General features: G+C 48.4%; 1 protein-coding gene across 1 annotated transcript in view; it reads left to right on the top strand.

Moving 5' to 3' along the window:
* The window catches only part of LOC119384135 (nitric oxide synthase-interacting protein), a gene marked incomplete at its 5' end in the record, with an annotated part of 196,891 nt that overhangs the window by 49,458 nt on the left and 133,235 nt on the right, over window positions 1–14,198 (top strand).

Genomic DNA, 14,198 nt, shown 5'->3' with positions numbered 1-14,198 from the left:
GTGCCCGTTTACCGCACGGCAGGTACGGAGACACCGTACCCACCGTACACGCAGCCTTTTTTTTAACTCTTTTAGTCGCGCGAGTTGCTAACTGCACACGGTGTCTCACGGTGTACGATTAAGCTCAATCGGGATCAGACTTATCAAAAGTGAATTGATCCCGTCTGCAGCTTGCGTATAATAGCCAATCATGATCAAGAAATTTGATCGGGATCGGGTCCGACGCGCTCAATCAGTCATAAGATATTATAAACAGCTACCAATAGGCGGTAGCTGTTTGAACAATAAAACTCCTGTTGGCCTTATACATCTTCTGTTAGTACATTAAGAAACCAATAGAAGTACTTATTTGACCAATACAACTTCTATTGGTCCAATAAGACACCAAAAGGCAGCCCCTATTTGACCAATACAACTTCTATTGGTCCAATAAGACACCAATAGGCAGCACCTATTTGACCAATACAACTTCTATTGGTCCAATAAGACACCAATAGGTGATGGCTGTTGGTATCTATTGGTACCAATAGAAGTCTTATACGACCAATACAGCTCCAATAGATGTCCTATAGAACCAATAGCGATTTTCTATTGGACCAATAGAAAATCCTATTGGTATTTTTGCTAGGGCAGCAACATCGAGCTGTGTTTTTTGCCCCCAAACACTACGTCTGTACTGCAACCACTGGATCAAGGCGTTATACGCGCACTGAAAGCCGGCTATCGGAAGCGCCTTGTGGAGAGGCTGCTGCAGAACCTTCGTGTCGGCAGGGAGCTTAAGATCGACTTGCTCAGAGCTCTTTCTATGTTGAGTAGATCGTGGGCAGATGTCACGAAGGAGACGATCCAGAACTGCTTTAGGCATGCCGGCTTCCGCATGCCTGGTGATGACACCCCAAATTCCGATGACAGCACTGAAGACACCGCAGGTGTTTCCGCCGAAGTTTAGAGCGAGCTGGCAGAGTTCCCGGGAGCTATCGATGGATCGACATTCGACGAGTTCGTCAGTGCGGACGATGATGTCGCCATCATGGGTGAGCTACAAGATGAGGACTACGTTGCAGACGTCGTGCCGACCACGAGCCAAAGCGACAGCAATAAGGAAATTGACGATGGCCCATTGCCTACATCCTCCGAAGTGATTAGTGCACTTGCGTTGGTCCGGCGCTATTGCGTGAATGTGGAAGGTTGCGGCCTCAGCTGCTCCGACTCAGACAACGTGGAGGCGTGCGTGCTGTCGCAGGCAGCGAAGTTGTTGATACAGAAGAAAATCCAGGACTATTTTGTTCCAAAGTAGGGCACGCAAGTAACCCACCATATTAATAAAGTACTTTTCTTATTGTTATGTGCCTTTGTGTCAAAATCCTATAGCGGGCCTATATCGAATTATGCGATATATCGAACTAATAAACGTTTTTTGGCGAGTTCGATATACCCGGGTTCGACTGTATACGCACAGTGGTCATTCAGCTTGGCCGCATACCTGGATGCCAGCATTGAAACAGCTTAACTGCCTGCCTTCTGTGTCCGCGTGATGCACCTAGGGCCAGAACCATATCCGCTCGTTGCTCATTCGAATTTGGCATGTCAGCTGCTTGCACAGATTAAAACAATGTAACGTTGCTGTCCAGAACACGAAGGGTTTTCGGGTGTCTGAGGAGCACCTGAACAAAGACAACTCGTAAGGAATGGTTCGGACGACGCAGACGCTTTGTGGGGTCTCTTTTTGTTCAAACTGCGAAATTGCAGCAGCCGTCGAGGCCTTTCATCGTTCTGTCGCGTTTCGCCCTATTTACATGAATCAGAATCGAACTGCTGTTTTTTTTTTTTTTTTTTCCTCACAGTTGTGACCGCTTTATCACTGCGGTAGCGCTCTGCCAGCAGCGTCCATTTGCACCGTCATTCAACGAAAGACGGACGCCCAAACATCGGCCACTTTTAAAGCACCCTGTCGCTTCCCCATGGCAGCCGCAGGTGACCTCGTTCACCAGTTGCACGCTTGAAAGCAGCACTATAGCAGTGCGCTCGCGGTCCGTCACATGGCTTCTTTTCAAATTTCGCGGGCTTTCTTTACAATGCGGAAAAAATAACAGCGCGAGGCGTATCGTACAGGAAACAATTCAGTCCGTGGTTTCTAAAAGTGCTCTACAGCTTAGTGTTCATATTTTGGGTTTTCAGCCAATAATTAAAAAGTTAAGTAATTAAAAATAAGTAATTAGTTTAGGGGAAAATAAAAAATAGCCTCAGTATCTATAGGCTAGTGCGAGTAGTATACGTTTAGTTGAGTTTGTCTCTGAAGTGCCTGTCATTTTCAAAGTCTTGGCTCAAGTTATGTGGGACAACCTGTATATACACAGGCAAAATTGAAAAAGTTTGGGAAAGGGGGGTTGAACCCCCCTTCCCCTCTGACTATGCCAGAGGTGCAAGCTCATCGGGAAATGTGCCAGTCAAAAAAGGATACTCTTCATGAGGTCCATTCCCTGCAGGCGTTATGCATTTCATTGGGCGTTGTTTACACTATCATGAAAGCATAATATACCTAGCATAGAAAGAAACCTTTGTGTCAGCTTATTTCTGTTTTCTTTAGCGTATTAAATGAGATTTCAAAGAGAAACTGCTCTCTCTGCGCCTTCTCTTTGTGCCTTCTGAAACTGATGGACTGTAGCTGCTCTCTGTGTACATCGGGTGGATCAGCTCCGTCGTTGTACACGATGCATGATTTTCGGCGAGCGCAACGCTTTTACCTCAGACTGAAGAACTGAGAGCAGACTTCAGGATTATGCACCTTATACAACAAACAGCCTTTTCGAAGCATTCATCGTTGAAATAGATAATCTCTGTTTTTCACTTAGAGGAAATCACCAGGCGGCTTAAACTTTTTGGAACCAAACCACGAAGTCTGCCATTTTTTCCGGCCCTCGGGGTGCCTTTCAAGTCCCGAGGGCCCGGTTCATTTGAACCCAACTCCGGATAATCCTCCCCTGCTGCCTGGAGCGTCAAGGGAAACCCCACAGAATAACAAATAAGAATTGTATCGGGAGGAAATGTTGGGTGGCCACATTTCATGGGCAGTCTGCAGGAAATTCAGGAGCAGCGAATTCATTTCACGTTTTGAGATATTAGTATATAAAACTATACATGTGAGTGTGCATATATTTATATTGGTGAACGTGGGAAAACTACTCCTGCTTAGCAACCTAAAAAGTGGGCTCGAAAATGTGTGATAGGCAACTGCTCCAAAAGGCTGATTTGCTGCTCCGGCTACAAGGTTTTAGCAGCTCCAGAAGCTGAGCCAGATTGGCTTCGGCTGATCACATCACTAAAAATACAGGCTGCATATACCTACCACTAATGTACATCACGTACAACTTGCCTAGAGCACATGAGCTTTAAAAAAAATCTTGGTCGAAGTTAGCTGGGACACCTGGTATAGTTCGCAAATAAATCATCCATCCTCTAGCGAAAGTAACATCGAGCAAGATATGGAAGTTCCATGTGTAACTACCAACTAGGTTAGAAAGGCCATACGCGATATGCCTCACGAAAAGGCAATTTATTTGGAAGAAGCTTGCTATACTTTACACTCAGTGTCTCAGAACAACATTTCCAGTGAGCTGGAAGAATGCGACATTATGCTCATACACGAGAAAGGCAGCGTATAAGACTTGAGGATTATAGACCTATGAGCTCGGCATTTTGCGCTGTCGGCATTTTTTTGATAAAAAAAATATTCACAAAGGTAATTTCAAACATAAGAGAAACACTTGACTTCAACCAAGCTGGAGAACAAGAAAGTTTCAGGAAAGGACATTCTACAATGGATCACATTTGTGTGATCAATCAGGTAATAGGGAAATCTGCTGAAAAGAACAAACGCCTTTATTTAGCTATTGTAGTCTACGAAAAGGCCTTCGACTCAGTAGAGATTCCAGCAGTCTTAAAAGCACGAAGTTGACCAGGAGCACCAAGAACTTGTCACTACCTTAGCCAACATCTACGACTCCACAGCTACCTTACTGGATTTCCACACACAAAAAAGCGATATAATTTATTTATTTATTATTTTTTTTTATTTATTTCAATGTACCTTACAGGCCCCATGGGGGTCATTGAGTAAGGGGGGCAATACATATATACACCTCAAACTGGAAAAAGAATACAAAAGAAACAATTGCAAAATGTTAAGTCAAGCACAAAGCACCACAGTTCAACATGTACAAAAGATACACGCATAGTAACCATGAACAATAAAGGAGTTATACATAGATAAAGATACATAGATAAAGGAGTCGTACAAAGAGGTACGATATCTCCAATGTTGTTCAATGTATGCTTTGATTGTTTAAACAGCTAGACTGGGAATAAGCAGGAATCAAAGTTTACGGAGAATATCTCGGCAACCTACAATTTGCAGATGACATAGTGCTCTTTAGTTGGCAACTATTTGCAAGAAAGTGATTGAGGAATGAAACTGTCAAAGTAAAGTAGGCCTAAAAATGACTATGACGATGACAAAAATTATGCTGAATAGTGCCACGCCCGCTTCTTGTTTTATTTAGATGTATTCGGGTTTGACCCACAAGGACGGTTAGCCACGCTTGACGCTGACCGCGCCGCAGTGTTCGAGAAGCTTCGCGATTGTAGTAGACCATTTTGTTAACATTGCGCACAGGACGCGAATAGTCAAGATTATTCCAGAGCTTGCGTGACCACCAGTGATAAGGCTGGAAAGTTCGATGCGTGATGTATAAAACACGGCGCGTCCCAGCCATGATCAGTTTTATCGACGGTCGACGCTCCGTTCGCCGCTATCAGTGTACAGTGTCTATTAGCCCCGAGAAGTTGGGGTGGCGCCGCCTGGCGGGAGGCGTGGATGACATCACGGCAAGGACTCTTCGACGCTCGCCGTGACGCGCCGGCATATCACGCGCTTGCTTCGGGCGCTGTTCCGCTGTTTACGTTCGCTTTTTGCCTGTCTCAAGCTTTAGATGAATGAGGAAAAAAGCATCGGTAATGTTCCTAGTAAAACGACAAAAAGTTATATGCATTTTTCTTCACAGTCCCCAACGATGCCCGCGCGCCGTCGTGCACACTATGAGAGGGGTGATCAGGTTTGTTGCTGTGTCGCGCTGCTAACTTCGGGGATGGGTCTGATTCCCGACCATAGCAGTCGCATTCCGACGGATGTGAAAAGCAATATTCCTCTGCTTAGATACAGGAGCACGTTAAAGGATTCGAGGCGGTCAAAATTAATCTGCAGCGTGTCTCACAATCATGTCGCGGTCTTGACACGCAAGGCACCTTATTCACATTATTAGGTTGGGTTGTTCACGGGCGATTCCTTTAAAAAATATGATGGCTTCACCTCCACAAGTGTTATTTGCATCGGACGCATCCGCGATCGGCGGACAGTGTTCTTGCCGTTGTGCCAAGCCCCGCGCACGATTACGAAAGCACATGCAGTATTGAGCTTCACAAAATATCTCGAAAGCGCTCACCCGAGAATACTGCCGCAGTTGCTGTGTTTGTTTTTCTTGTGTACTCGCTCACTCATCATGTTGTTTAGTTTCACTTTTTTCTCGCAATAATTTCGGGGCTTCATTTCTCAACATAAAAAAGTTGAGGTTATTTGCGGAAACTCCTTATTGCTGTCAGATTGTGTCTTCATGCAGCATCGTAGCAACGGAGCTGTTACACTTGTATAAGTACTAGTTTAGGTAGCCAGCTCGTAAATTAATTTTCTTTGCATTTGATATACCCCTGAGCATCATGAACCTTTATGTGGACATGACGTGCGAGACCATTAATTGACTCATTATAGCGAAGGACGTTCAAACAATACGTGGGCCATGTTACTGAGTGTGTCATCGAAACAGTTCAAAACGCTCATTTCGACTTTCAGGCGTTTGTTTTGCAGACGATTTTTATCAACAGTGCTCCCACGAGAATTTAACATTACCGCACGTGACCCGGCAGTTGATCGGACCAGCAGTTCATGCAAATCAGGGTATATGGTCACATAATCGCAGACGAGTGTTGAGAATAAATGTTTACATCAGGCCCGTAGCCGGCCCCCCACCCCCCGAAATTTTTATGATACATGGTGTTTTGCCAAAAATAAATAATGAAAATAGGCGTTTTTCTCAAATAGTCAAGGCTTTCAGCAAGTGCCCCCCCCCCCAAAAAAAAAAAAATCCTGAATACGGGCTTGGTTTACATAATCCAAGTATACTAACACCTAAGAATTTCCAAAACCATTGTGTGCGTGGCAGCATTTTGTTTAATTTCCCGGATGTATTAAGTGATTCTTTACGATAGACAGATTCATCTAAAGTCTTCTGTAGCAGAAAGCGCAATTCTGTCAAATCGCCTAGATAATCTGCAACGGCATACATAACTTGTACGATAAGCCGCAATGTAGTTAGTGAATTGAAAACGTCCTGATTTAATTTGTAATCTTCGGGATGCGTGTTCTAACCGTGAAGTATGCGCCAAGTTGTAATGAAGTTAAAACCATTAGAGTAAATTTTTTTAACACCGATGTCCTGGAGTACGCGGTGAAAACAACGAATGTCTCGCTCTCGTGCGTCACCATTTTCACGGCGAAGCTTCCGTTCGGATGGGAACTTGCCCATTACAAGCTATATTATCCAAACTTTCTACAGCTTACGAAACTGTCGCTAGTAGTGTAAACTTGTACCTTCTCCCTTGGGTGATTTGCATCGCAAGAATGAGCAGTAATCACCACCGTATCGCGAAAGAGCGGGTACGCGGCGGGCGCAGAAAAAGGCGATCCTCGGCCGCGGAGCAAGCGACTCCTTGCCGTGACGTCGCATCGCCGCGACTGCCGCGCCGCCAGTGTTCGTTCTCGGGACTGATTGCTGTAGTTTGACTTTCCTTTTCCCAGCCACAAGTTCGGCCAAATAAAGAGTTTCATCATGGACACGCCGACTGCTGCTTTCGTTGACGTCATGACCACGTGACGTCTGGTGGAGGTGCTTCCTTGTCCATGTACCGAACGCCAACCTCCAGCCGTGAGCCAAGCCCACACCATCAAGGGGACATCGATGCCAACGCTGACCAGAGCCAGCCACAGGCAGCAGGGTCTCCCACTAGAATACGGTCCTCTACATGAAAAGAACAAGACCACGACGACGAAGACGACAGGCACCATGACGGCTGCTGTGTCACCTCAACGAGTCGTCATAAATCAGCCCAGGGAGCCGCCGACTTTCCGCAGATCACCATGTGAAGACTTGGAAAGCTGGTTAGAAAAAAATTACACCATCTCCCGCTAAAGGGGACCATGAGGCGATGCGAAGCCGGAGCACTTGCACGATCGCGTTTCGTTGGCGTTCGTTGGGCATGCTACCGACCTCGCGTCGTGGAACGCGAAGAGGGACGCTACGCGCGTCGTATCTTCCATCTAGCCCGGCCGTTAATTCTCACAGGGCGAGCGGGGAACGCGGTCGACAGGCGGGCGAGAGGGGGGCAGCGTAGGAGAGGAGGGAGAAGGGGAGGGGACGCGCATGCGCTCGAGCTCATCGCGGCGTTGCGCAGGAGAGAATTTCGGCATGTCTAGCCCGCGTTTCAGTGGAAGAGTGGAAAGGGGGAGGGGTATGGGAGAGGGAAAGCGGAGATGGAAAGTGGAGAGAGGGAGGGGAGAGGGAAAGTGGAGAGGAGAAGGAGGGGAGAGGGGGAGGGAGAGGGAATGTGGAAAGGGGAAAGGGAGAGGGTGAGTGGAGAGGGGAAGGGGAGAGGGTGAGTGGAGAGGAGGTGTGTGGAGAGGGTATGCGCATGCGCAGTAAGGGTGGTCACGCCGCACACCACCACCACCACCGGATTGAGCTCCGCCTTAAGATACTTCGCATCTAAAATACGACAGAGTTGCTCAATTCAACAAGAAGATAGGGCCAGGACCTGGTTCAAGAACAGGGAGGCCACCCTGAAGACCTGGGACCTATTTCGCGCTGCATTCCTTGGAACCTTCGCAAGTGTCGTGCGCAGGGAAAGGGCAGAAACCGTGCTGGTAAGCCATGTACAGCTCCCAAACGAGAACGTCGAAATATACACAGAAGAAATGACCCGCCTGTTCCGTCACGCCGACCCTGCCATGTCTGAAGAGAAGAAGCTCCGGTTCTTAATGCGAGGAGTCAAGCAAGACCTGTTTGCGGGCCTTGTTCGCAACCCACCCAGGAGTGTCAACGAATTCCTTGCAGAGGCCACAACAACAGAAAAGGCGCTTGAGATGCGGACAAGGCAGTACTACCGCCACTCATCAATAACTGACTACGCAGAAGTTGAAGCCCTCAGCACCGACGACCTGCGCGAGACCATTCAAGCAGTCGTGCGTGAAGAGCTGCGTAAGATGTTTCCGGAATCGCAGCCTCGAGTGGACTCGATGACCGACATTGTTCATGAAGAAGTCCAGCAAGCATTGGGCATTCCCGAACCACCGCAGCCTCATCCGGAGGCTATGAGCTATGCTGCTGCTGCGCGTCGTAGCGCTGCCCCTCGGCGCCCACGGGAAGACACCGCAGCACCACAGTTCCGCCGCCAGACACCGACGCCATACCGCCCAACTGTCGGCCAGCGCAACGCTCCGAGGAAGACCGACGTGTGGCGTGTCCCCGACCACCGTCCACTCTGCTACCACAGCGGAGAAGCTGGCCACACCTACCGCCGCTGCCAGTACCGACAGATGGGACTGTGTGGGTTCGCCATTGACGCGCCGCGTCCACAGCGGTGTGAACGGCCACGTGACATCGCCGACTATCTGGCAGTAGCGCAGTGGACCCCCCTAGGACCTTCCCGATCACTGTCGCCAGGCCGCTACGCCTTTCCCCAATGCCGACCATACACTGGCCCAACCCCAGGCCGGTCACCTAGCCCGTATCCAGAAAACTAAGGGCAGCAACCGATGGAGATGCGGTTGCTGTATGACGAAATACCGAAGATCCTCCGCCACTGCCGCCGACGCCATGACGAAACCTTGAGGACACAACGCGAACCAGACAGAGCCCAGATGATGAAACCTCACGGGCCGAAGTAGACCTGACGACCCAACGTGGAAGCAGCGGAACAAACCAACGTAGCCATGACCCGACACCACGACCGAACTCAACGCAAGACATTGAACTAGTGACCTCAACGTTCTTATCGACGGCCACAGTGTCACAGCTCTTGTCGGCACCAGAGCCGACTATTCTGTCATCAGTGTACCGATCGCCACAAAGCTGAAGTTAGGACAGCCTAGAAGGCCCCGAAATCTGGACAGCTGGAGGTCACCTAGTAACACCCGTGGGAATTGGCACAGCGAGACTCACCATTAACAGCTGAATTTATCCCGCGAACTTCATAGTGCTGCAGCATTGCTCGAGAGATGTCATCCTTCGTATGGACTTCTTAGGCCTTCATGGGGCAGTCATCGTCCTGAGATCCAAGTCGGTAACACTATCCACGGAAAAAGCACTGCCGCTGCACACTTTTCCAGGAAAGCACGCCTTGAATGTGCTGGACGACAAGGTCACCATTCCCCCTTGCTCCAGCGCCATCATTTCCGTGGGCACTCAAAAATCAGCAGACCTGAAAGGCGTTGTTGAAGGCGACCAACACCAGTTGATTAACCGCGAGTTTTGCGCCGCAAGAGGAATAGCCGAGCTGCGGAGAGGGAAATCAACAGTGATGCTCACAAATTTCGGCAACGAGTACAAGCACGTGAACAAAGGTACGACTGTCGCCTACATAGAAAAAATCGTGGAAGCCACCACTGCTTTCGCCCTCACCAATTCTTCCGAGCCTGCTCCGACGAACCACACTCCTCAACCAGCTTTCGACGTCAATCCCAGCCTTCCGAAGCATAAGCAAGAACAGCTCACAACCCTGCTCTTGCAATACAAGGAGTGCTTTTCGTCGTCGTCAAGAAGTCGGCAGACCCCTGTCGCAAAACATCGCATCTATACAGAGGAAAATGCCAGACCACTCCGTCAGAGCCCGTACAGAATTCCGACGTGAGAACACGAGGCCGTAAAGAAAGAAGTCAACAAAAAAAATTCGGCACATCCCGCGTATCGTGGGAATCGATGTTATGCAAAGCATGCGCGGGATGGTGACTGTGGCATAATTTTTTTACATTGAGCGAAACGTTACGGAATGACGCTAGAGAAATGTGGAAGTGGTATATGCACACTCATATATTGAAGAGTCCCATGTGTATTATATAACCAGTTGTGTGCAGTTGCGTGACGATGCCAACAACAACATGGGTGTTACCAACACCAGACCCGTTAAGCTGACATGTAGTGCTTATATTTTTCAATACTGGATAGCGCGAATCCGAACAGCACAAAGAAACACATATGCACAGGACAGGTGTTACTCACAACTAAGCTTGATTCACTGAAGTTTCCCTGGATATACATACAGCCGAGTGGCATGCGCAGGCGCACTGCGCGTACGTTACATTCACAGTTGCAGTTGTTACAGTTGCGTTATAGTTGCTATGCTTATGCTTGTCCGTCATGACGGAGAACGCACGCCCGTTTCACGAAGCCGTGTGTATGTGTAGAAGGGGTTCTTGACAGTTCTTGAACAAGGTCATCATCACCGTGATCAGTGAGCACCAGCAGCTGGACCGGACTTGTTAATCGGATCCGTTCGTGAAGGCAGTTACGAGCGGTCTAAGTGTAGTGAAGTGCGAGGTATAGCACAGCTGGTGGAAATCCTGGATGCCTCTTATAATGAAATGATCCATGATGACGTCTGTCCTGGACGTGGCAGCGAGGTTTCTTGATGCGCTTTCCATATTCAAGCCTTCTTTCACGCAGTATAAAGACCTGGCATTGTTGGGTCTTGATAAATCGATGTTGAAGTCACCGGTAATGTTGAGAGGCCTGGTTCTCTCGGTAGATTTATTGTAGGAAGCATTGACCCCTGTTTTTGTGTATACGACGTGGTCCACGTGGCGGACCACGTTGGTTGAGCGTCTTCCAGGGGTCTTCTGTCTTCAGCTTCCTCACTATCCTTGCGTCCGCCGCGGTGGTGTAGCGGTTACGGTGCTCGACTGCTAATCCGAAGGTCGCGGGTTCGATCCCGGCCGCGGCGGTCGCATTTCGATGGAGGCAAAATGCTAGATGACCGTGTACTGTGCGACCTCGGTGCATGTTAAAGAATATCAGATGGTCAAAATTTCCGGAGCTCCTCGCTACGGTGTTTCTCGATCATAATCATATCGTAGTTTTGGGACAGAAAGCCCCAACAATTATTATTATCACTTTCCTTGCGTGTCAATGTGTGTGTTCGCTGTTGCTGTGTTGGTTGAGACTTTGTATCACCTGTGGCACATACCCGCATAACATGAACTCTGGTATGCGGGTATGTGCCACACGTGACTGAGAGAAAGGGTTTCATGACGTACGCGACAGGTATTTTGCGTTATTCATGTCATGACCGGTGAATCATGTTCGTCATACACTGATCCCCTGCTGTGCCAATTTCGGTATATTACAAGTTATGGAGACGACCAGGAGAGCGCCCAGACGTAGGCGGCTAGATAGATAGATAGATACGTAGATAGAAACGCCCAAAGTGCCTGAGGTTCGCTAAGAAATGCTTCGCATTTAATACTACGCGACATCATCCAGCCATCTAAGAGTCACTGGGCGTCACCTATGGTATTAGTGAAGAAGGACGGAACCCTATGCTTCTGCGCCGATTATCGCCGCCCGAATAAGATCACGAAAAAGGACGTGTACCCTCTCCCACGTATAGACGACACCCTGGATAGACTCCACAATGCCCGGTACTTTTAGTACCGGCTACTGGCAAATAGAAGTCGACGAGAGAGACCGAGAGAAGACTGCCTTTATAACTCCAGACGTCCTGTTCGAGTTCAAGGTCACGCCCTTTGGTCTTTGCTCGGCACCTGCGACTTTTCAACGCGTTATGGATACAGTTCTGGCCGGCTTGAAGTGGCAGTCGTGCCTCGTATACTTGGACGACGTCGTTGTGTTTGCCTCCGATTTCGAGGGACACCTCCAGCGCCTTGAAACGGTACTTCAAGCAGTCAAGAGCTCCGTACTCACCCTGAAGCCAGTAAAGTGCCGCTTCGCATACGAGGAGCTCTTGTTTTTGGGTCGCATTACCAGCAAGGATGGTGTTCGCCCAGACCCACGGAAATCAGCTGCCTTCACTGCCTTCCCGCCACCCGCCGATAAGAAGGCCGTAGGGCGATTTCTCGGCTAGTGCGCCTACTACAGACGCTTCGTCAAGGAATGTTCACGAATAGCTGACCCGCTAACACACCTCACCAAGACCGACATGCCATTCAAGTGGGAAACGGCGCAAATAGAAGCATTTTAAGAACTGAGACGACGCCTTCAGATGCCTTCAAGACTAGCGCATTTCGACGAATATGCCGATACAGAAATCCACACCGACGCAAGCAGCGTAGGACTCGGCGCTGTCCTTGTGCAGAAGACTGACGGGCTGGAAAGAGTCAACAGTTATACTAGCAAGTCGCTATCAAAGGCAGAAAGCAACTATTCCACAACAGAAAAGGAATGCCTGGCCATCATCTGGGCCAGAGGCTGGGTCTGAGCTAGTTGGTACATTGACATTATGAAACCGTTAAGCGCACAAAGATGGGGGAACAAGAAGATGACACACGGAGCGCTACTTCCAACTCAGATGGTAACTGCGCATGTTTGAGAACTGGGCTAGCTATCAGTTTCTCTCTTATTTCTACGCTCTCCTCTCTTTCCTTTTATTCTTTTTCGCGCTAATGATAACAGGCTTTGTTAGCGCGCGTATGGAAACTGGGCGACGCAAAAAGAGCACTTGAATCACGCAAGATTTTCTTAACATCGATCATAAAGACGCTCCCAAAGGCAAAATCAACAGGGTGAAAAGGTGACGTACTTAATTGAAGCCAGGGGAACAGAATATATAAGGGCACACGTGACCTTACATGACGCTGGCGCAGCAGGCATAAAATACGACACAATCAATGACATCGCAGGTAACGCATTTCTTTGAAGGATAGTGCAATTGACAGCTTAGCTACACATTTATCTCCTAGACTGTCTATCTTTTCCGCCTGAATTATCTCCCGCACGAGTTTACTTTTGTTTCTTGTTACAACTGTGCATTTATTAAACATTGGAAGGCACTTCTTTTCCACACTGTGATTTGCATTACGGTCAGCACTGGTAACACCGGTATCATTACAACCATCACACCTTCTGCAGTGAACATCCAAGAACCCTCCACACTTCTCCCTAACATTCCGACAATGTTCCCTGAGGCGATCATTTACACAACTCCCGCTTTGTCCTACATAGGTTTTGCCACATGAAATAGGCAAGCTATACACGACAGATTCCGCACAATCGATGAACTTCTCTTTATGTTTCTTCTTGCAACCTGGATTGTGAGAGGAACTGGGGTTCGTCATTCTGCAAAGTTTTTGAAGTTTCTCAGGAGCAGAAAAAACTATTTTGACATTGGCTTTGCTGAAAAAAGGGCCACATATCCGTAGCGTGTAGGGCAAGTGTCAAGAAACATAACACCCTTGCCACAAGGGACGCCATAGGGGATACGTAGCACTTACTTCTCAGCTGTTCACAATCAGTGAAAGTCATGCTTCAGTGCCAAGCAATGAAATCGTCGATCCTGTACGGCTGCTGTGGAGGCATTGACCTAGTCATGGAAATAGACACCAGGTCGCCGATATGCATCATGCCCTGGGATGTGTACAACAGGCACCGTATAAGGTGGCCTCAAATTGAGAAGACGGACCTAAGGTTGTCCTGTTATGTTGGACGGCTTCCTATTATTGGTACGCTAACACTTCCCATTTCCTACGAGGGCATGACTCTGACAGGCTTCATAACCATATTTCTTCATTCAGGGCCTTGTTTTTGTGGATTACATGGACGCGACGTCATTCGAGCCCTTAACAACCTTGGTGCTCCTGTTTTGAGCCTGAGCAGCGCCGGCAGACGAGATGACAAGGAGCTTGAAGAAATTGTATTGGAGTATCAAGGCGTGTTTGAGCCAGAGCTACGCATGTCCAAAGTTCTGCCCGTTCGCCCCTACACGAAAGAAGGAGCCGTTCCACAGTTTTTCTTCAAGGCGAGACAAGGTGACTGAAGAGCTGAAAAGGCTAGTGTCAGGATCTGCAGCGACTACAACCTAAT

Source organism: Rhipicephalus sanguineus, chromosome 2 (assembly GCF_013339695.2).
Source record: "Rhipicephalus sanguineus isolate Rsan-2018 chromosome 2, BIME_Rsan_1.4, whole genome shotgun sequence".
In the NCBI taxonomy this organism is placed as follows: Eukaryota; Metazoa; Arthropoda; class Arachnida; order Ixodida; family Ixodidae; genus Rhipicephalus; species Rhipicephalus sanguineus.
The sequence above is the reverse complement of the archived record's forward strand: the minus strand, read 5'-3'. Positions and strand labels throughout refer to the sequence as shown.